Raw genomic sequence first — 23,265 nt, forward strand, 5'->3', positions numbered from 1 at the left:
GTGCCACTTATTTTCCAGGCATTTGTTGCATCCATCCCGACTTTTCTGAGGCTTGTTTCTGCCATCAAACTCAAAATTAGCTAATATTTTTAAGGAAATCTTAAAATGTTGCTGTTTTCTATGTTCAATTTTGGGTCTGATTTACGAATCCCTACATTTTATTTTCATTTTACACACTGTCCCGACCTACTAGAAACTGTTCTTCCAAATATTGGAAATCAAGGGACAAAAACAATCACGAGGGTTCGGTTTAGGGTTGGGATCATCAACGATGATGACTTAGACCTCAGGGTTAAGCAGAACTCTTTGACCTCCTAAACCTCTTCCAGGAGTTAGCAAAGCATTCAAAAAATCACCAGACATCTCTCCAGCTTGTTTTGTGCCTGTCATGAGGTATCCAACAAAATATCTCACCATGGAGGAGTCCAAAAGATATCCTTGTACAATTTCAGTCAATCTTCTAAGGTCTAAGTTGTCATCAGTGATGACCTCAACCCTAAATCTAACTCAAACTCTAACAGTCCAACAATCAAAATATGTATTTTGCTTTTGTTAAATTGTTCTTCGTCCGTGTCAAAACAATCATTCCGACACAAACAAAAGGTTTTCTTTTCTTTGTAAAAAAGTACGTTTTGTCGTTCTCCCAAACAAAGGGTGAGGTTTAACAAAAGAAAAGAACAACAGAACAAAAGAAAGCGAAAGAAAACGATAGTGAGCGAACTAACAGTCGCTGTTTCGTCAAACTAGTCTGACAACATCAAAATCAAGCGGTCCTTAGCCGTGACATTCCCACTGTTGACATTCCTGATGCATCTCTACCTCCTTGCCTGATCTCCTTAGCGTGTCATGCAGGTTGTCAAAAAACCTGCATAAGCAAGCCACAATTGGCCAGAGCTCAACTTGTTCTACTTGTCTTTCAGCCAAACAGTAGCTCAGAAACTGAGGGCGCCGGGATAAAACTCTCTTCTCCACAGATCTCGTGCGGATGCCTCGTCTAGAATCAGTTTCATCGAAACAAGCTGGCATTGGTCTAAATCCACAAAATTCTTAACACTTGGCAGGAGATGCTACGGGTAAAAAAATCACAGTTGATTAACAGATTCCCTAAGAATGATCTATCTCCAGCAACTCAACATTCCCAGTGTGTGTTCTCAATCCTGTTTTTATACAGGGCAACCCCAGGGTTACCTTTTGAGAAAGTATCATCACTGAGGTAGTTTCTATGCAACCACGAAACTTTCAGTGGGGTGGCCGACCCGGCACCAGGGCCCAGAAGGTAAGATAATCGTGCATATATTTGGTGAATTCAGTAAAAGCTTGACAAACTCTATTAGTTCCACTACATAAGTTACGTTTTCATTCACCTTGTGAATTGAAGGCTATTATTCAGTTTTCCCCATGAGTTGAATTTTAGCTGGAAATATTAACTCAGTTATCTTACACCTTATTTATTACAAACCGGTGCCTTTTTCTGAAAACTGTTGACGGCAGGACGGCATGCTGGGAAATATGTTACTTGTGATTCCTGATATTGCTGTCTGTCATTTGTAGTGTGTCAGTTGTGCACAAGCTTGTTGACATAAACTACTGCAACAATTTGCCTTATAGAAGGTAGGTCAGTGGTATAGCCCAGGATACATTGTGGCTTCGAAGACCCAAAAAACAATATCTGCACTGGGCCTCTTTTTGTGGTTATAACCTGAGGTCTGTATCTACCAATCATTGGTGACTCCAGCCTCTCAGTCAGAGAACTGCGATTTTATTTTACTGTGCTGGATTAGAAAAATGAAGGGAAGATTCTTTTTCCTTGTAAAACAAAAAAACACAGACAGCAGTTTGATTGAGTGGTTTATTCCAGCCTAATATCGCTTTTTACTGGAAAGGAGATGGGGGTCATTGGATGGGTCCGAACATACAAGTTTGTTTCTCATTTCAAACCCGCAGTCTTTGTTGTTTCTTTAATCAAGACCATCGCATGACCTTAACAGTAAGTTTATCATTGTCACAGTAATGAGAAAAGTCCTCTCATGTCAACAAAGCACCTTTTTTTTCAAGCCTAAAGCACAAAGTCTCTCCAAACGTAATTAAATTGTTTTGTGTCCAAACCTGATGAACCTTTGCTACAGAAACACCAAAGTTTCTTATTTATTTTTGTTAACATTGATTTTTAGCTTTTTTTTGTTGTTGTTTATTTTCTTTGAAGTCACATAGATAAGCTTCCGATCATGATTTCCTTACCTTCAGCTGTCTGGATAAGTTGTAGAGGTGGAAGATAACAAGAATCTAAGATAGAAATCTGTGCTGCGTTGTTAAAATGCTCTTCTAGTTGTGCAAACATGTTGCTTTTCGTTTTGGGCCGAATGTGTTGAGCAACAACTTTTTTGTTAAACTAATTTGGCTTATATTCCTTCTGTAAGTGTTCTCTAAGCATGAAAATGTATTTTAAAGATTATAATACTGTATAGAGAAGAAAACAGCACAAATTGATTACACTTCAGGAGAGAAATCAGTATCCATGTTTGTTTACTCGATAAACTGTCATGGACTGAGGTAAGCTGACCTGAAAATACTATCAGATGTTGCACAATGTTGCACAAGAGTCATGCGTTACTTTATTCTGAGAAACTGACATATGGAGTGTTTTCATCTCTTTATGTTTGGCACTTGAATTTATGACTTTTTAATCACCTGTGTTTGACTTGTATGTCTGCTTTTATGAGCAATATAACTTATTTTATTGTTTGCGAAATGTGTTGGCGTAAGCCGCTGCTGTACAAATAAACCAGAACATTCAGACATATAATTGTTTAATAAATGTTTTCCAGTATGGAAACACATAAGTAAGGACAGTGCTGGTTATATATTTAAAATGGACGCACCATTCTTGTTTTTATACTGCCAAAGCAAAGTACTTGTTCAATTTGCACTAATGATGGCCAAGACTATAATATTTCTTTTAACGCAACAGCTCATGGTGTTATAATTTCCCCTTGATTTTCTTATATGTTTTTAAGCATCCTGGACCAACGAGGGTTTTTTCACTCATTTTCAGTCCAGTCCTTGTACCTGACCATTTTCAGAGGAATGTTTTTGCTGGTTACGCCACTTCACACTGAACAAAAAGGCACCTAGCTCAAGGGATGAACCAGTGTTGCGTTTAACGTAACAGACAACTTAGCAAAGGACCAATTTTAAATTGAAATGTCAGGCCTCAAAACTATCTATAGCAGATAGATCAGTATCTGAAAGTCATGTCCTTAAGAAATAACAGGAAGCCATTTTTAGGCAAGGGGCAACACTGAGTGCCTACAGCCATCTTTAAAACACGCTGGAAGCTCAGTCATGGTTTAGGCTACATTTCAGTCAGTGGGGTCATAATTAATGGAAATTATGAACACTTAAAAGATCCATCTGATTTGAATTAACCATGAAATACCATCTGGAAAGCTTCTGATTGGCAAAGGCTTCATTTTTCAGTAAAAACACAGTGGAACACTATCAGTCATGGATCAGTGTGGGATCATGTTGACAGCGAACAGAACAAAAAGCAGAAACATCCAAAGAAGAGCTTTGAATGTCCTTCAAGGAGCTTGGAGAACTATTCCTGAAGACTACTTAAAGAAAGTACAGGCTACGTTGAAGAATAAAGGTGGTCATACTAAACACTGACTTTCAAGCTCGTTAAAATTGTACAAACTCTCTTTTTCCCTTATGTAATGGAACTTGGAGATAAACACATCTTTTGCACTTCTCGCCATTAAATTAAAATTACGTTTTTCATGCCAGCTTGCATCTTTCATGTCTGCACTTCTTTTTTTCTGTTTTTTACTCTATCCTGATATGCGACACAAACTGTACCAACCACATAAACTCCTTAGAGGGGGTAGAAATGATCAAGGGATTAATGGGCAATAAAAATAAGCATTAGTAGCAGTTGTAGTAGTAACAGCCAGTAAAGCGGAGTGACTTTACTGTGTCTTATGAAGCATTACAATCCTCCAAGTGAACCTGCTTCTGTATTTCATGAGTGGAAATCTGCAGCTTCTCACTTGGCTGCACCTCCATAAGGATTTTCTTGTGTTGCAGCGAGTAGCTTTACCTTGTTTTGGAACTGAACTCCTCACTTGGCATTTTTCTGTCAGTGCAGTCAGAGAGGGAGGGAGCCTTCTCAGTCCAGTGGCAGTGACATCAGCGGTGCCTTTGGCGCCACTTATCTCTGCAGGATCTCCCAGCTGCCCTGGCATTTCCTGAAACGGGCACACACACTGTTAAACTTGAAAGATTCAGGGAACCATTTAGTGATTTAGTGCATTCTTGCACAACTCAGTTCTGGGTGTTAAGAAAGAAAAATAATCCTACATACAAATGACCCATGAAAAACACTTTGCTTCCATGACTGTTTTGTTGTTTTTGCTAAGTATCTATCTTCTTTGGAAACCAATAGATTTATCTAGATTTTGGTTCCACTCTGATGATGCATTGCACATTTCTTCTGGTGCAACTTGTGACTCTGATTTTATTTATTATAGCAAGTGTTTAAGCACTTTTACACATAAGAAAAGATGTATGGAGCATTTGTAACACACTCAAAAATAAGTGTGAATTTACTTAATCTTCATCATTAAGTTATCAGTTAAGAATTAACATAAATAACTCGCGGGTGCAATACATGTCATATCTAGGGCATCTGTAACAGAACCTTATATGGCTATGTCGGTTGATAACACACATTGGACATTTAAAATTACATTTAAAATATATATGTTTTTAATTTTTTTTAAAAGCTCTCTGTCAGCATGATCCCACATTGCTTCAGTAAAGCTGAGGTCCGGGCTCTGGGGAGGCCAATCCATGACTCTGTTTTTTCTATCCAAGTATGCTTTTACTGCACTGCCAGTGTGTTTGGGATGCCATGATGACAAAATGAAGCTGTTGCCAATCAGATGCTTTACAGATAGTATTGCATGGTGGTCAAAATCTGATGGTACTTTTCTGTGTTTGTAATTCATACATTTTGACAAGTTCTCCAACATCACTGACTGAAATGCAAAAAAAAAAAAAAGATCACTGACTGAAATGCAGCCTCAAACCATGACAGAGCCTCCACCTTGTTTTACAGATGGCTGTAAACACTCGTGCTGGACCTCCTCTGTACAAACTGATGACAATTTGAACCAAAGAACTGAAATTTGGATTAATCACTCTATCAGACCTGTTGCCACTGATTTTTAGTTCAATATGTAATTTAGCATACCTCAATCTTTTGTCCCTGTTTCCCATCCTTAAGAATAGCTTATTGAATCCATACTTTCACTGAGAACATTTCTAATGAGGCTTCTGTAAACAGTAGCTGGGTCAATGAAGGTCAAGGTCCTGTGTCACATCTTTGATAGTTTCTTTTCTATATCTTATGGACATGACTTTCAGATACTGTTGATCTGCTAGATGTAGATGAACACTGTACACCATGCTATGATAATACACATTATAATACGTTTTCTGCCAATAGCTTTTTGATAATCACCTTGTTGGTGCAAAAATACTATTTTATGTATGTTAAACTGTGTAACCATTGACATTTTTCATAGATTCAACCAAAGAAACTGGATCAAATTATGGCTGAACTCAAAATGAGTGAAAAAGCAGCTTATGTCCAAAGAAAACTTTGAAATCCAATACTTGGATTTGAAAGAGAACTATTGCTCAAAAACACTTGCTCAAAAACATTTTATAGTCTGGCTCTTTGAAAGCAAAATATAAAGGGGGTGGCTCAAGACTTTTGCACAGTAGTGTACAACAAGATACATATTAAAAAACATAATGCACATATTTGAAACTATTCTTAAAAAACTGAGAAAACCATAGGTTATATTATGATCACGTCAGGTTTTTAACATTTTCATTTAAAGTCAGCCAGGTTGGTGTCAGTTTTTCTAACTGCAGCATAGAAAGCATTTTCCTAATCCAGTTATTAAACGATGGAGCTTTATCTGATTTCCACTGCAGGAGAATAAGTCTTTGGGTCATTAACGAAGCAAAAGTTATGCCTTTGCTTATGTTCAGAAACCGAGACCCCACCCCGACAATGGAGATACTAAGTGGGGAAAGTAGTATTACCTTTCTACACTTGCATGACAGAACTTCAGAAATGTTTTTGAAATGCAGCAGCATGAAAGGAATAATGTTCAGAGGAGAAATGTCCCCTAGCATTTTTGGCAATGTTGAGATCATGGAAGTTGCTGGGTTGCACTTCCATCCATCCATCCATCCATCCTGAATGACCAAGCTTCTCACTCTTTCTTAAAGGGAGAGCCCCTACAACTTCAAAGGAAGCTCTAGCTTCCATCACTTAAACTCATATTTTGATACAAGAGGTATCCACACTCAGCTAGCAGTCCAAATCTCAAAGCTATTTCATTTGAAACAATTTAAAAGGAACAAAAATGGTCAACTATCAAAATTTAGAAGCAGAATCCAGAAGATGTTCACCATTGTTTCTTTTATAAATAACTTCAATGGGCTTTTTATCTGGATTTTCATCACAAGTAGTCAGAAGAAAAATAATAAGTGGGTGAAAAAAAACTATATTTAACCGCTTTACCTGGAAAACCTAACAAGATAAGTTAATTTTACCTTATTATTCCTAATAAATAAATCAAAGGAGGGCAAATTTAGCTTGCTCTGCTCAAAAATGTAATTTCCCTATAACTGCTTCCCCGTGATACATGACCTTTGCGGTGCAGGATGATGACCACGAGTTGAAAGAAATACTCCCAGTTTCATGGACCTAATATCTAAAAAAAAAAATCATTTCTAAAAATCATTCAACAAGCATAGTGTGGAAACTTAAAACCTGGAGTTTTTGTGACTAAAGTATACACACAGAGTTCAGCAGTGAGCCCCTTTTTCCTCATGATTAAAAACACTACCACACCAAGGATGGATTTGTAGATCCGACTGTATATAGTAGTACAGGTGAGCTGTGTGCAGATGTCATGTTATGGCCTGTTTCTCTCCCACACAGAAGCCCCAGTGGTATTGTGGGGGTGGGAGTGGCAGAGAACAGCCATCTGCTGCAGGAGAACAGCTATTTTTCATCAAGGGAGGGAAAAGGTGAGACAGACAGCAAAGAAGGAGTGAAAGATGGGGGAAGACAGCAATAAGGCCATAAGGTTAAAGTCTCCAGATTTAGACTGGTGTGAAACTCATCTTAGCATTTCTTCTTGATTTATGGTAGCTTAAAGTGAACCTATTGTTACGGTTGGAAGGAGGACTCAAGCGCAGGACTCCGGTACTGATGCTTACAAGAAGAGTTTATTTACAAGTCACCAGGTGTATATACAAGAATGTGCAGGGGGGGTGTTATATACAGCTGAGTGGGGTAAGAAGGGGTCTCCAGGGAAGTCCAAGGGAAAGCATACGTTCTTCAGAATATCCACTCACACGATCACAGGTTCACACTCCAACACTGCCACACGGGAAACACACGGGGAAAAAATCCAAGAGGTTCTGTGGACAGGGAGACAGGGTTAAGGACGATGCACAGAGGAAAACACTCTTCACTAAACTTGCTGTAGCTTTGACTTTACTAACGCGTGGTAGACAACGATCCAGCGACGAACAGCAGTCACCTCCTGGCTTAAATGCTGCTCCCCTTAATGAGACACCTGGGTCTCATCTCCCGAGGGCGTGGGCCAAGGGCATGAACCCACAGTGAGTTCCGCCCCGGCGAGAGAGAAGAGGAAGAGAAACAGAGAGGGCTGATCAGCGTGCAGCTGATCCGCCTGGCCGTGACAGTACCCCCCCCCCTGACGGGAGCCTCCCGGCGACCCCCAGGCTTGTCAGGGTGAGCCGCATGGAACGCCCGCACCATACCCTGATCCAAGAGGGCCGCCCGCGGGATCCAAGAACGCTCCTCCATCCCGTAGCCCTCCCAATCCACCAGATACTGCAGACCGCGCCCCCGGCACCGGACATCCATGATCCGCGAAACGGTGAAAGCCGGGTGGCCATCAACGACCCGGGCGGGCGGAGGGGGTCCGGAAGGAGGGCACAGAGGACTAGAGAGACACGGCTTCACTTGCGACACGTGGAAGGAGTTATGGATCCTCATATTCCAGGGCAGGCGAAGGCAGACAGAGACAGGGTTAATCACAGAGTCGACCTCAAAGGGACCGATGAAAGTGGGAGACAGTTTCTTGGACTCAGACCTGAGTGGGATGAATCTGGTAGACAGCCAAACCTTTTGTCCAGGTGTGTAGGTGGGAGCAGGGGTCCGGTGGCGATCCGCCAGGCGCTTATTGCGTTCCTCCGTGCGGAGAAGGGAGGCCCGAGTCGCTCTCCAGGCGCGCCGACACCTCCGAAGATGCTGTTGGACAGAGGGAACAAAGTGCTCACCCTCGACGGCTGGGAAGAGTGGCGGTTGATAGCCCAAGGACACCTCGAAAGGGGACACACCGGTGGCAGAGGAGGTAAGGCTGTTATGAGCATACTCAATCCATGACAGTTGCTCGCTCCAAGTTGACTGGTTAGTGGAGACCAGGCACCGGAGAGCTGCTTCGAGCTCCTGGTTGGCACGCTCCGTTTGGCCATTCGTCTGCGGGTGGAAACCAGAGGAGAGACTGACCTGAGCTCCGAGGGCACTGCAGAACTCCTTCCATACACGCGACGTGAACTGCGGTCCTCTGTCTGACACAATGTCCGTGGGGATGCCATGGAGGCGAAACACGTGGTCAGCTAGCAGCCGGGCGGTCTCTAGAGCAGTGGGGAGCTTAGGGAGGGCGACAAAATGAGCAGCCTTGGAGAAGCGGTCCACAATGGTGAGAATCACAGAGTTACCTGACGAGACGGGCAGACCAGTGATGAAGTCAACAGTGATGTGCGACCAAGGGCGGCTCGGAGTCGGCAGAGGGTAAAGGAGGCCAGTGGGTGGTTGATGGACGCTCTTGTTTTGAGCGCAGGTCGAGCATGCGGAAATATACTCGCGGACGTCTTTGGCAAGGGAAGGCCACCAGGCGAAACGTTGGAGGAAGGTAATAGTGCGGTGGACCCCCGGGTGGCAGGTGAATCTGGCAGTATGAGCCCAATGTAACACTCGTGACCTTACTGAGGAGGGGACGAAGAGCAACCCTGGAGGGCCCGTTCCGGGGTCCGGTTCTGTCCGCTGAGCCTCTCGAATAGCCGACTCGATCTCCCAGGTCAGGGCCCCGACTACACAGGTGGGCGGTAGAATGGGAGAGTCCCGAGTTGCGTCTTCGGAGGCGGCGAATTGGCGTGAGAGGGCGTCTGGCTTGACATTACGGGAACCGGGTCTGTAAGTGATCGTAAACTGGAATCTAGTGAAAAACAGGGCCCACCTGGCTTGCCTGGCGTTGAGGCGTTTTGCCGATCGAATGTACTCCAAGTTCTTGTGATCGGTCCAGACCACAAACGGCTGGGCAGCACCCTCTAACCAATGGCGCCACTCCTCCAGGGCTAGCTTGATGGCTAGTAGCTCTCGATCTCCCACATCATAGTTGCTCTCTGCAGAGGTGAGACGGCGTGAAAAGTAGGCACAGGGATGCAGCTTACCTCCTTGCTGCTGGGAAAGCACCGCCCCCACTCCAGCGTCCGAGGCATCCACCTCCACAACGAACTGCCGGTCGAGATCGGGTTGGACGAGAATGGGCGCCGAGGCAAAGCGGTCCTTCAGATGGGCAAACGCACGTTGAGCCAGCTCATCCCAGCAGAAGGGAACCTTGGGAGAAGTAAGACGGGTCAGAGGCAGGACCAGTTTACTATAGTTGCGAACAAAGCGCCGATAAAAGTTCGCGAACCCCAGAAAGCTTTGAAGCTGTTTACGGTTAGAGGGGGTCGGCCAGTCAACAACGGCTTGAACCTTTGCGGGATCAGTCTTGAGGTTACCCCGATCGATGACGTGGCCCAGGAAGGAAACAGTTGAGACATGAAACTCACACTTCTCCCCTTTAACAAAGAGACGATTTTCGAGGAGACGCTGAAGCACTTGCCTGACATGGCGTCGGTGGTCGGCGACAGACTGGGAGAAGATGAGGATGTCATCCAAGTAAATGAAAACGAAATGGTCGATGAAATCTCGGAGCACGTCATTCACGAGAGCCTGAAACACAGCTGGAGCATTGGTGAGACCAAAAGGCATCACAAGATATTCGAAATGGCCCAGGTGAGTATTGAAAGCCGTCTTCCACTCGTCTCCCTCCCTAATCCTCACCAGATGGTAGGCGTTGCGCAGGTCCAACTTTGTGAAGATGGTGGCACCCTGAAGAAGCTCGAACGCGGAACTCAGCAGAGGGAGGGGATACTTGTTTTTAACTGTGATGGCGTTGAGGCCGCGATAGTCAATACAGGGCCGTAAACTTATCTTTTTTGGTGACAAAAAAGAAACCAGCAGCAACAGGTGAGGACGAGGGGCGAATGAGACCAGCGGCAAGTGACTCATTGATGTAATTTTCCATGCTTTCCCGCTCCGGTCGAGACAGGCTATACAACCTACTGGTCGGAAGCGGCGCGCCTGGGAGGAGGTCAATCCCACAATCGTACGGCCGGTGAGGGGGAAGAGAGCGTGCCTTATCTTTACAAAACACTTGCGCCAGGTCGTGATAGTCAGACGGTATGGAGGACAGATCAGGCGGTTCTGAAATAGTTTTATTGGGTGGTAGGTTCATGGCGGGGGTGGCGGCTTTTAAACAGGACATGTGACACTCCTCCCCCCACCCCGAAATACTCTTTTTCCTCCAATCAATCACAGGGTTATGTTGACATAGCCAGGGATAGCCCAAGACTAGTGGAGTGAGTGGGGCCTTAAAGACGTACAACTGTATGGTTTCAACATGATTGCCGGAAAGAGACAGGGAAATCGGTTCTGTGACATGAGTAATGTCTGGAAGACGCTGGCCACTAAGGGCTGTGACTTGGAGTGAATGAGACAGAGGCTCCGTGCTAAAACCTAACTTCAGTGCCAGCGAGGCATCAATAAAATTCTGTTCTGCCCCGGAATCAATCAGAGCGTCGAGAGAATGAGTCCTGAGACGAACAGTTAGCTTAGCCGCAATCATGAGACGAGGAGGAGACTGAGAACATGAGACCTCGCCCACCCGTACACTCCTCACTACCGGCGGGCGCTGTCTTTTAGCCGCGCCTGGCAATCCATGGCAATATGGCCCTTGCGGCCACAATAATAGCACTCACCGGCCCTCCAGCGACGATACCGCTCCTCGGGCGACAGACTGGAGCGGCCCAGTTGCATGGGCTGTTCGCTTTCTTCCGTGCTGTCCAACGAGTGACTGCCGCTAGGCGCGCCCCCACCTGACGTCTCCATGCACCCCGGGGGCCTCTGGGAAATGTAGTTTCCGATTCCCCGACGCGCCCGTAGGTGCTCATCCAACTTCACATACAGCGTAATCACATCAGACAAGGTCTTAGGAACATCTCTCATCATCAGTTCTCTCTTTAACTCATCACAAACATTATTCAGGAGAGTACTTATCAATGCCGACTGCCCCCAGCCAGTCTCTTCGGCCAAGGTCCAGAATTCGACCGAAAAATCCGCCATACTCCGCCTCCCCTGCTTCAAATTTAACAGTCTGTGGGCAGCCGCCTCCGCTCCGGTGCCTCTTTCAAAAACACTCTTAAATTTGGTGAGGAAGTCCTCATAAGAAATGTCCGGGGCTGTTCTCAAAACAGCTTGCGCCCAGTTTAATGCGTGCCCGCGTAATAGTTGAACCATAAAGGCGATTTTAGCCCCATCTGTCTCATATGTTCTTCGTAATTGACGGAATTGTAGTGTGATCTGAGTCAAAAATCCACCACATTTATCGAACTCACCTGAGAAAGGCTCCGGCGCTGGTAACGATCGCTCCGGTGGTTCTGTGGGGGCCGGCGTGGGGGAAACAGGCGGAGCGGCTGCAGAGGGACTGGGAGCCGATAGCTGAGGAGAAACAGACGGAGGGGGTGAGGGTGGGCTTACCGACGGTAGACGTTGAGCGAGGGCTTGAGTGAGTGCAGCCAGTTGTTGATTTATGTGCCGAAGCATGTGTTCGTGGCGTTCCAGAATTGCCTCCGGGGTGAGGACGGGTTGCTGGGTGGGGTTTGAGTCCGCTGAGTCCATGATGGCTGGATCGTTATTGTTACGGTTGGAAGGAGGACTCAAGCGCAGGACTCCGGTACTGATGCTTACAAGAAGAGTTTATTTACAAGTCACCAGGTGTATATACAAGAATGTGCAGGGGGGGTGTTATATACAGCTGAGTGGGGGAAGAAGGGGTCTCCAGGGAAGTCCAAGGGAAAGCATACGTTCTTCAGAATATCCACTCACACGATCACAGGTTCACACTCCAACACTGCCACACGGGAAACACACAGGGAAAAATCCAAGAGGTTCTGTGGACAGGGAGACAGGGTTAAGGACGATGCACAGAGGAATACACTCTTCACTAAACTTGCTGTAGCTTTGACTTTACTAACGCGTGGTAGACAACGATCCAGCGACGAACAGCAGTCACCTCCTGGCTTAAATGCTGCTCCCCTTAATGAGACACCTGGGTCTCATCTCCCGAGGGCGTGGGCCAAGGGCATGAACCCACAGTGAGTTCCGCCCCGGCGAGAGAGAAGAGGAAGAGAAACAGAGAGGGCTGATCAGCGTGCAGCTGATCCGCCTGGCCGTGACACCTTTTATGCTTTTTCCTAGTTTCTGTCATGTATATACTGTAAGAATGATGGATGCTCCTATTAAATATGGCCAAAGTCTGAAATAATGAGGTCAATATGTGTGTTCATGTAGTCCTTAATAACAGCTCTCCCACTACTGACATGCTTGTATATGTACATACATGGGCCACTCAGAAGCCCATGTATGTCAATACAAGAATAATTTATTGACAATTCGTTTACCTATTTTGTAAAACAAAAACGCATCTTGCAATTTTAATTCCATGTACATTCCACATTATTACTTAAAAGCTTGTTTGCCAACTTTAGATTCTGGTATCACTTAGTTTTCGGTAATTTCATACATAGAGGTAAACATAGAGGTATAATCTCTGTTTGTCCTGGGTAGATCACGGTTAGGCATAGATCAACCTGGAAATCAGCCTTGACACTCTACACTCAGCTCTCACTCACTGCAACCAACCTTTTACAGTATCCACAAAACTGTCTATCAGTCTCGTATTCCACTCTCACCTCCCTTGTGAATAAACCCTAAGATACTAAAAGTCTTCCTTTTGGGTCAGCAACTCATCCCAACCTTGAGTGGGCAGCTGAGCATCTTGCCAGGTTTGAAGGTGCTAGTTCGCATCCCAGCCAGCAACAAAAATCCCCAGTGTGAGCTGAAGGTCATGGCTCAAAAAGGCCAACAGAGTCGCATCATCTGCAAAAAGCTGAAACAAGGTCCTGAATTCACCTAGCTCTCCATCCATTTGCTGTGCCTAGAAATTATGTCTATAAATGTTGTAAAAAGAATCAGGGCAAAGTGCACACAGTCTGACTTATTACCTGCTGTGTAGACCAAGCTCTCACTGCAGCTGTACAGGCACTGGAACAACTAAAAACAGCTAAAGCTAATCCCACATTACAGGCACTTATAGCACACAATTTGCTTCATGCTTTGTTCAGGGCATGCTGGCATGTGACAGGAGGGTGGAAAACAGTTGCTATCTTCCTGTCTCTGTTTTGGGAGCAAAGGTAACACCTATTTCAAGCAGATATTCCAGCTGAGCATTGGACAGTCACATCAACAGGTGGAGCTTTTTCCTCACTCCAAAAAAGGTCACTGCTGCTCAGTCTACGCCTCACAAAACAGCAGTTTTGACTTTCGTTTTCATCTACAGCAGCTCTCTCAGGTAGATCCTGTGATGTCTCCAACATCCTGATAACTTACAGTCTGAGAAGCTATCCCTCTGCAAGATATCTCACTATTTTTGACTTTTCTGAGCCTGTCAAGTCCTTCTTTTGACCCATTTTGCCAAAGGAAAGGACGTTGCCTAATAATTATGCACACCTGATATAGGGTGTTGATGTCATTAGACCACACCCCTTCTCATTACAGAGATGCACATCACCTAATATGCTTAATTGGTAGTAGGCTTTCGAGCCTATACAGCTTGGAGTAAGACAACATGCATGAAGAGGATGATGTGGACAAAATACTCATTTGCCTAATAATTCTGCACTCCCTGTAGTAGCGACTTGAGCCTGCCTCAAAAAGACTCAATCCCAATATTAGCATGTTAAAATTCACAACTTAATAGCATATATAAACATGTTCACAGCTACTACAACAACACAAAGAAAAGCAGTTTTTGACTTTAAGAATAGCTCTCCACTTTTATATCAATTCTAATCGGCTTAAAGTTAGGGGTGTGGCCACTCTGATTGATAGGTGTCTGAACACAGGCTGTTGTAGCTGATAGCTGTCTCCTAGCCCTCACTCCCCCATGCTGAACTGGGATTTTCCACTGTGTTTACTGTCTGTTATGTAGCACCAATTCTCAGCTGTTTGTCTGTCCATTGCACCTGTACATTTTATGTTTGCTAAAAAGGCCAGCTACCATTCGCTGATAAGTTAACACTCCACTCTTTTGTCCAAATATCGTCACTCATGATGTTGGATTTTTAGAGCTAGACATCCTAAACCAATGGGTGACCTCATGGACATCACTCCCATTTTTTATATACAGTTTGGTAGATCTACACGGGCAATGACTTTGGTGATGGAGGTATCAAAATTTCCCGTGGTTCACCTTTCCACCAAACATTTTTGCTTGTTTGTTTGTTGTTTTAGCTTGAAACATTCTAAATTCTTTTTTTTCTATTCCATATCTTTTGGTATGCTTGCTTTGATTCATACACAAATTCCACTATTTTCCCTGACTTTCCTAGATTTGTCTGTTTAAATTAAACAAAAACAGCATGTTCCTTACATCCAGTCCAACTGGCTTACTGACACTATTTGTTCTCTCTTCCTCCTACATCTCTGTACAATATATATCAGCACAAAGGCATTAATCTAATTTCACCTATGTCCAAAACAGTCAAAACACCATCACAAACTCTATGACCTCTGAAAGGAGAGCCAAAGTGTCCACCTCTAATTGTCTCTAACTGTGGCTGTGTCACGTCACATGCTCCAGTTTTAGAAAATGCTGCTGTGGCAGGAGATCAAAAATAAGCAAAGCAGAGCTTCGGTTACATAACATCCTCATGATTTCATACATGTCTCCAGTATGACCCTCTCAGATCTTGCCAAGCATAATATTAGATAATAACTAATTGGCAGCCTTTTGTGACATTACATCGACTGTTGGCAAGACTGGATTATGAACCAGGACAACTGCACAGACGATGTAATAAAACATTCCTTTATTCTGGCTTCAGAAATCCAAAAACACTGAAGGCAAAAAGGGAAAAAATTGACATCTTGACTGAAGATGAAGGACAGACTAAACTAAATGTGCACAGAGAACTGACTGAGAATGACAACCAGGCGATGTCAGGGCAGACAAAGAAGTAAAATAAAAAACACCAAAAACCAACTGACAAAGATAAAATGAAGTGTACAAACAACCGGAACACAGACAGAGAATATTATGGAAGACCTAGACAAGTCTAATGGAAACAGGGAAACACTGAGGAGACTAATAATAAAAGTGAGAGAAACGCAAAACACAATAAAATCATCCAAAAATTAAACAAAAGTCAAACAGAAACCCCAAAACTCCATAACAACTAGGATAAAAACTTCAAACAAGAACCCAACAATAATAGATGGAAACCAAAACAGTCAACAAGCTGCCCAGAAGGCTAGAATGTAATCATCTGGCTGTCGTGTGATCAAAACCTAATTTTAACATAATAACATAATCTAAAAATGAATGTAGTCATATACAGTGTTTTCCAGAAGTCTCCAGATTGTTACTTATCACCTGTACCATCAGAGATGTGACTTATTATATTCTGCAAACTTTCAGCTCTGTAAAGAAGCAGCAGGGCACCGTGGCTGCATCCACTGTCAAGTCCTGTGATCTTTTATTTGCAACTTTAAAGAAAGTTTTACAGATCTACAGTTCTTCCTTTGCACGTGCTTTACTTCAGCTGGGTACTTTCATGTCATTTTTCAGACACAAATAAACATCATTGATCACAAACCAAACCAAATGACTCACTGTTTAAAATATACCTTATTGATCTTAGGCGTCTTGCTGCTTAGTTCATCTCCTGTCTTTACCCATTTCCCTTTAAGGGCAGCCTCCATTTAAGCCAGTGGTCCTCAAACTGTGGCGCAAACCCTACTAGTATGGCACAGAGTCACTGAAAGAGCAACATGAATCACCAGGGTAAAAATAGTTTAAAAAGTTACATTTAAATTAGTAGGAGACGTTTTTGTTGAAAAAATTATTTAAAAACAAAACATAAAAAATCTGATGGTGAATATTTTTCCCTATTTAATGTGAGAGAACCACTACTTTAGCCTTATACAGTATGCTGTAGCCTTATATATCTTAGTAAAAAGGAGGATTTATGTAATAAAAACCGTATCACCTGAAGTAATTCGACATAGAATGGAGTTAAACTAAAGTCGAACAGCAGAAACCTTGACCTATCAAACACAAACATACTTAATGCTGTTTTAAAGCAGCTGCTGGAACAGCGCTGTAGTTCTTGTTACACCTTTGTCTCACCTGCCTCTGCTTTTGTTTTTTTTACCTCAAGCCAGCACTGCTTTTCAAACACGGCAGGAAAACAGTTCATGTACTTAATAATATGATTTAATAAAACTCAATTTTGCTTGTGCCTACTTATGTGATTCATATAAAATTGAGTCTGCCTCTTAACTTGAGTTCCTTCAGCAGGGTATAACCTTTGTTTACAGTTTAATCACCAGGCAAATATCAGGACCTGACACGGAATTTAATATAACTTTATTAATTGTGCTATTGCTTCTCAGAAACGTCTGAAGCTCCATTTATTTTTGCTTTATGGTAGTTTGGATGTAATTAAAATGCAGAAATGCAAATATATTCTGTTAAATGAAGCGGTACAAATTTTGATTTGGAGTCAGGAGCATCTTTACTAAAATAAATTGTACCTTTAAAGTGGATTTGATTTCCTTCATTTCTATCCTACCTATACTGATACTGTGCTGAATGTTCATGTTAAACATGGCAATGTTTAACATGAATGATTGTATATAATACAAGACAACGCTTATATTTAACGAAACTATTCCTTACACCTTTACTTTTCACTGTATTATATCAGTGGCATAAAAGGTACAGAAGCCCCACCCACCTGCTGCTAAAATCTGTTTAAAAGGGTGCAGCCAATCAGAAAATGATAGACGGTAAACGTCCTCGTTTGCACCAAGAATAAGCTAAATAAAGCTTATGTTGAACTGTGAATCATCCAAAGGTGCTCTGGTAGAGTACAGGAATAAAATCATGGGGCTAGTAATGATCAGAATAAGGTTCTTCAAAAATTTGACATAAAAGAATAAAGAAATGCAGAAATGATTTTTTTAAATACCTAAAAACCATCACAAGAAACAAAATAAACCCAAGAGGACCAAAGCAGGTGCCTTGGGGAACTCCCAGCACTTTATTAACTCTCTCTCTCCCCCAATGCTTACAGTTAACAAAACAGCTGACTTGTAGTGGGTTTTTTTTAATTTCCACTGTATTATATCAGTGACCTAACATGTTAGGCACATAAGTCCCTCCCACCTCTGCTGCTGAAAACTGTTTAGGAGAGGCAGCCTATCAGAAATAGAGCCATGCTCAACATTTTTGTTTCAGGCAGAGGATGAACTTTATTTAAAGACTTATTTTGTACTGTGAGTCTTGCAAAGCTGCTCTAGTGGAGTCCAGGAATAAAAACAAGCTGGAAATGAGCAGAACTGTTGGATCCTTAATCTTGGAATATGCTTAAAATTGAGCTTCAAGCATCACAAGCTTTGGAAATTGCCCTTCATGTATGCATGCACATCACCTGCACAGCTGCCCTCCTAAACCTTGGCAACAACCTGTCTATAAGTGTTTTGGGGTTTCGAGTTACATTCCCCAAATATCTGGGCCTCATTGTGAGATTGCATAAGCGTCACGTCACGCTCGAGGCATGGGCTGCCTCAGCTTTAACGTGGTGTTATTTTCACACTAGCCTGGTCATGCTGGCACTTTTTTGGGGGGTGTTGCGTATTAAATTTAGAGCTGTCAGCACTGCATCTCCTGTCAAGCCCCCCTCCAGAGAGGAAAATGAAGAGGAGAGGTAGATCAGTTCAGCGGCATTTATCTGCTTGGTGACTGATCCTAACTCACTTCATGAAGCTCTATTTCCTCCATGACTGATGAGGGCTCACTTGGTGACTTGAAATGACTAGAAACTGGAAGTAAATTCTGCAAATCTGGCTGCAAACAAGTGTTTATCGGATGAGAACGCGAGGAAAAACAACTATTCATGTAACAGCTTGGCAAAGGTCAAGATTTGCATATAAATTCTGCTGCAGCGGGCCTTGGTACGAGTGTATATACAGGAGAGAGCTCATAAGAGAGTTAATGAAAAGCATTGAGCCCTGAGATTCAAAGCTTCACAATAAGTTCGTCCTTCATTGACTGTACTGTACAATGTTAATCTCTGCTGTGTGCGTCATCATCCTATGTCCATTTGTGCAAGCCATATTCACTCCTGTGCAGGAAGTATTGTTTATTCTAATTTTATTCAAGCAGTAAAGGTTGTGTGCTCTTTTCTTCAAAGCCCACATGTTCCTTTTCAACCAGTAACAACACTTACATCTACTTCACCTGTGTCCTTATTTTCTCTTTTCAGAGCAAACTCATCGACCTTTAGGGACCCAAGCAGTTCATTTTGCCTCTCCCGCCTGATGTTCTGAGGCTCTGCTGCTGCTGACAGTTCCTGCATGTCTCGGTTTAAAAACAGTAGGTGTCACAGATCACGGCAGGCACGCTGGGGATTAAGAAGACAGTGATACCTGCCAACATGACATAAGCGCGAACTGTCGCCGATGATTGACGACGTAACTGGAGATGCTGTCTTTCTTCGGTTTATTGTCCTCCTGACCTTGAGTCCTCAAAAACCCTTTCTTCTCAGCTTCATCTCCACCGCTTTGCACACAGTAGCTACAGCAACCATAGCTCATTTTTAACTCGGCAACACCGCCACTCCCCCCTCCGAGGTTTGCTGCACAGGTTCATATGAGGACAAGGAAGGCAGCTGGGTGCCAGATGAGAACGGTAATTAGGCCGCTATCCACCGGACTTTGGTTACAGGTGCAGATCTGCCTGCAGGGATGAACAAAGCTGTCAATGCAAAAGATCATTCATGCTGAAACAACAGAAAAGAAGGGGGGGGATTGGCCGCTTCTGCTACAGAGAGCCTGGGCCAAGGCAAGATAAATCGCTCTGAGTGGCATCGCAACAAGCCGAAAGCAGGCGTATAAATCATTTTCCTGGGAGCTTTAAGAGCAAAAAGCGGAGGCTCTGATTTTAGCTCGAGCGGCTGTGCACAGATAGAGCTATCACCAGCCAGTCTGGGCTACCTGGTGCTGGTGCTATTTTTGATCGAACATTTTTAATTAGACAAGAGAGCCAAACACGTTGTAGGAGTGGAGTCCTTCTGAGATTTATAGTGACTCCAAAGAATCTCAAAAAGGTCTACATAGGAGCCTTCCAGTGGGAAACAGCAGGAAAAGCCCATTATGTTGGCATGTTTGTCGCATGCTACATTTTCTCTATATTTTGCAGTGGTTAGGTGTTCACATACATGTGGCCTGATAGTATCATTTCACAGATCACAACGTAACTGGACATTAAGCGGTCCATAAATATGATTTTTAGAGAATCGTTTTAGAAAAATGACAACTGCTCATTAAAACGGAAATCAGTCAGTCACATGGCTGCAATTCACTGCATGTACGCATGTACACTTGGTTAAAACAACCTGCTGAAGTTCAAGTCTTGTTGATGCCAGAATGGCTGATTCAAGCTGATAGAAAGCCAACAGTTACTCAAATTACCACTTTTTACAACCAAGGTATGCATAAGAGTATCTTTGAATCCACAGCAGAGGAGCAGAAGACCACCGGGTCCCACTTTTGTCAGCTAAGAACAGCAAACTGAGGCTACAATTTGCAAAGATTTACCAAAACTGGACAATCGACTGTCCATCACATTCAATGAAGACGTGAAGATGAGATTAATAATACAATAATACTCCAGCATGAAGCATACGTGATCTACATCAATCAGCATTGTTTTCAGATCCCTGTTGATGGAGACTTTCTGGACAATAGAAGATTGAAAAAAATGTTCCCTGGTGTTCTGAGCCTTTATTTCTACTCTCTGAGAAACATTCCCAGTGCCTTGTTGAATTTTTCCCATTTAGAATTAAGACAGGAGACAAAACGGGGTCCAACCCAGTACGCTGTACTTAATAAAGTAGCTGTTCAGTGTCAATGTTAAATGTATTTAGCTTTTTCTTTAAAGTAGAAAAAATTATTTTTGTGCAGTTCTGAGTATTAACTATATTTTCTTCACTTATTTTGTAGATAAGATATACTTTATTTTTGCCCAAGCTGGGGAATTCCTGTGTTATATGAATCAAAATAAAAAATATATTTTTTATCTTATATATAACTAATAGACCAACTATTTTACCCACAAATTAAACAAAATACTTTTTGTCCACCAACTACAGCCTGAAAATGCATTTACGCGATTAGTATTAGCCATACAATCATATACTATGTCTCATATACACATTCCTCAGAGTAATGGGAATGCATTCAATATTTTATGTTTTGATAATAAAACATAGTTCTAAGTGATTTTTCAGTGCTAGACTTCAGCTGCATGTTTTCTTTTCTTGAAGAGCTGGTTCTTTTAATTAAGTGTCTGAATATTTCAAATGCTTGCTCGGCCACTGTTTCTGAAGGCTCGAGTGGCTGCAGAGTGACATTTTCACTCAGCGATGTAGGTGTCTATGTAAGTTTCTGTTTGGCAAAGGCACTTATCAACTTTTCAAAATGACCTTTACAGAAGATGTGGCAGCAGCGGCGGAGGCAGCAGTTGCTGTCTGATTTGAGGTTTGTATGGGGAAACTCCATCCCGCTATTCATCATTCATGCTTGAATCTTTAAGTGTCCGCGTGTCCTTGGCGTCACCCTGCAGCTCTCGCTGTTGCACGCGCTCCCTCGCGTTACAAACTATTAACATTTCACCGTGTTTGCTCACAGTTTCGATGTATTTACATCCTTTGGTTGCCCTGCAGTGCACTTTGCGAGCAACCTGCTTTTTGTTAAAAGCACTTTGTCGATAAATTTGACTTCCCTTGACACTCAATACTGAGTCCATTAAGCCGCAGAGCCACGGGGCTACTCTGTGCACAAGGGCCACTGGTTCCAGTAAGGTATATCAGCTGAGCTCTCATTAGCAAGCATCATCATACGTAACTCTGGCACGTGTAATGCCATTAGAGGGGATTTGGCATCTGATAGTTGAGTAATGGGATTAGCTGGGCAATAAATCTCCAGGACTAGAACTGTAGGTCTTCCCCACTCAAGGGAAGACAGAGAGACGCACTTGTTCCACATGAGGCGCGTCATGTCGTCCCTTTGTCCTGGCGGAGTGCTTTCAGGGTTTTGTTATTGTAGAGAAATTAAACAGCCTCACTGCAGGCATACCTGTCCACATCAGTGTCTGGAAGGACCTTGGCATGCCTGAAGGCTCTTCAGCTAACACAAATACTACAACTCTGCTGATATTTTTTTATGTTTCAAAGCCTCAAAAGAGCATTTTAGGTGCTCTGGCAGTTCAAATATATCAAAAAATGTAGGAAAATTACGTATTTAGTTTGTCTTTAAGTGAAAAAGCAAATGGCCCTTTGTAATTTAGCTTCAGCACACAATTTGATCTACTTGTTGTCTGTTTGTTGTCCTTCAGCTTGTGACATCTCCTTGCTTCATTAACTTGTTAAGCCTTAATTGACTCACAGGTCAGGAATTACCAATTAGCAAGAAAGCTGACAACAATTCTAAGTAAAAACTGTTTTCAAACATTGTCCTAACGCTCACCAAGCACATACGCCTCTCAACACCTGATCTGAGAATCCTAAGATGCAGCTGTAAAGCACTTTCAGCTTCAAATTGTCCCTCGGCCTGAAATATCCCTAAAAATGGCAACAACAAAAAAAGTGGTTTCTCCCACCCGCGTCCCTGCACAGGTGCACCGCTGATGCATCAAGAAGTAAACTGTATACGCAGTGTCATCACAAAAGTCCGAGCCGGTGATATGCAAAGCAGGTGAGAGAACAACTTTCAGTTCACTAAAAAAGTTCTCTGACCAGCTAGCCCTCATTTCCCCCATTCAGATTTCTGCCATTCGCTTCACTCATTTGATAAGAAAATCTTTTATACAGTCATTGGTTTGCACTGTGAGGGTAAGTTCTGTAATGAAAGGCTCTGGCACTTTTGTGGTTTCTGGTGTGAATGTTGTTACATAAGTTGTACATGTCGATGTATATAGGTTTATATTGATGTTAGGATGTTACTGTGTAACCGAAACAAAGGGTGGTTGCTGTTAAACAGTGTTTCTGCCGTATTTATGCTCTTTGGCAGTAAGCTTTTGTCGGCCCCCTAGTGGTTGCTGCGCATAGCAGGAAATGTGTTTGGACTTACTGTTTTTCTGTGCTTTTTTTGATGTTGTTTTACATTGTAGGAGCCACAGTTGCGGGTACCACCAGAAGACACAAGTGTTTTCCATGTCTTCTGCAGATATGTGCGCTTGTTAACAGTCATTTTGTCTGTAAAGCACAAGCAAGTGAAAATGTAGTGCGCTACCGTTAATTTGTCCACTAGAGGGAAATGTTTAGCCGGTGATACTTCTGTTATCCTGTTATTTTGTTTTATACAATTGTGAAATGTATTTTTATAAGCCATAATATTTCTTTTTGTATACAAGTTCAGTGTGACAGACTGTAAAATGGAAGAAATGATTGTTTTCCATCTTTTCTTTATTAAAAAGTTAATTGTAAGTCTGTCAACACAGCGCACGTTTGCACTGTGAGGGAGCTACAATTGCAGGTACCACCAGAAGACACATGTTAAGTGTTTTCCATGTCTTCTGCAGGAATAAACTGTGAAAAGCCAACCTTTCTGAGCGTCTGTGATTTTTGAAGAGCTGGAAGCGTTACATGAGCACTCAAAGCGCTTTATACTACTAACTCATTCACCCAATCACTTCT

General features: G+C 42.9%; 1 long non-coding RNA gene across 1 annotated transcript in view; it reads right to left on the bottom strand.

Annotated features, from left to right (window-relative positions):
- Positions 1-4,247, bottom strand: part of LOC145424369 (uncharacterized) — a 57,842-nt gene extending 53,595 nt beyond the window's left edge. Inside the window, exon 1 of the long non-coding RNA XR_013905425.1 lies at positions 4,100-4,247. This is a non-coding gene — a long non-coding RNA (uncharacterized LOC145424369). The remainder of the gene's footprint in view (positions 1-4,099) is intronic.
- Positions 4,248-23,265: the final 19,018 nt, after the last annotated feature.

This window comes from Astatotilapia calliptera, chromosome 23, assembly GCF_964374335.1.
Source record: "Astatotilapia calliptera chromosome 23, fAstCal68.1, whole genome shotgun sequence".
Taxonomy (NCBI): Eukaryota; Metazoa; Chordata; class Actinopteri; order Cichliformes; family Cichlidae; genus Astatotilapia; species Astatotilapia calliptera.